We start from the raw sequence: 1,392 nt of genomic DNA, 5'->3' as shown, positions 1-1,392 counted from the left end.
TGTTCATGGAAGAACTGGACAAGTTCGTCATAGTCTTCATCGACGACATCTTGGTCTACTCCGAGACAGCCGAAGAACACGCTGAGCACCTGAGGGTAGTACTCGAGAGGTTAAGACAGAACCAGCTGTATGCTAAGTTCAGCAAATGCGAGTTTTGGCTAGAGAAGGTTGCCTTCCTAGGACACGTATTGACTGCAGACGGGGTTGCCGTAGATCCCGAGAAGATCGAAGCAGTGTCCGAGTGGCAACAGCCGAAGAGCGTTACCGACATCCGAAGCTTCCTGGGTTTGGCGGGTTACTACCGGCGATTCATCGAGAACTTTTCCAAGATTGCCAAACCTATGACCGAGCTACTCAAGAACAACGTACCGTTCGTATGGTCATCCAAGTGCGAAGCTAGCTTCCAAGAGCTCAAGTCCCGACTTACTACCACTCCAGTCCTCACCCTTCCGGACATCCGAAAGGACTTCGTCGTCTATTGTGACGCTTCTCGTCAAGGCCTGGGTTGTGTGCTGATGCAAGATGGCAAAGTTGTGGCGTATGCCTCCCGACAGTTGAGGAAACACGAAGAGAACTACCCTACCCACGACCTTGAACTCGCAGCTGTTGTGCACGCCTTGAAGATTTGGAGGCACTACCTCATTGGCAACAAGTGCGATATCTATACCGACCACAAGAGCTTAAAGTATTTCTTCACTCAGGCAGAGTTGAATATGAGGCAGAGGAGATGGTTAGAGCTGATCAAGGACTACGACCTGAACATTCAGTATCACCCCGGCAAAGCTAACGTCGTAGCAGACGCCTTAAGTAGGAAGCACTATTGCAGCAATCTGCTAGTTCGAGAGGAACAGCCTGCACTGTGCGATGAACTCGAGAGACTGAAGCTTGAAATAGTAGAGCAAGGGCACCTGAACATAATGACAGTCAAGTACGATCTGGAAGATCGAATCAGGCAAGCACAGCGACGATGCCTGGAACTTCAGAAGCTCAAGCGAGCAACGCGAGACGGGAAAGCGACCGACTACCGGGTCGACGACCAAGGAACCATATGGCTGAAAGATCGCATATGTGTACCCCAGGATCAAGGGATCCGTGCCAAGATTCTGGATGAAGCGCATAACTCCAAGTACGCCATACACCCAGGATGTACGAAGATGTACCAAGACCTGAAGGACCGTTTCTGGTGGAACGACATGAGAACGGACATAGCCGAGTTCGTGGCTAAGTGCGATATTTGTAGAAGAATCAAGGCGGAACACCAGCACCCTGCCGGTCTGCTGAAACCACTTGATATTCCCGTATGGAAGTGGGACAACATTTGCATGGACTTCATAACAGGGTTACCCCGGACTCTGAAGGGCAATGACTCCATTTGGGTAATCGTTGATCGCC

The sequence above is a fragment of the Panicum hallii genome, chromosome 8 (assembly GCF_002211085.1).
Source record: "Panicum hallii strain FIL2 chromosome 8, PHallii_v3.1, whole genome shotgun sequence".
Taxonomy (NCBI): domain Eukaryota; kingdom Viridiplantae; phylum Streptophyta; class Magnoliopsida; order Poales; family Poaceae; genus Panicum; species Panicum hallii.
The sequence above is the reverse complement of the archived record's forward strand: the minus strand, read 5'-3'. Positions refer to the sequence as shown.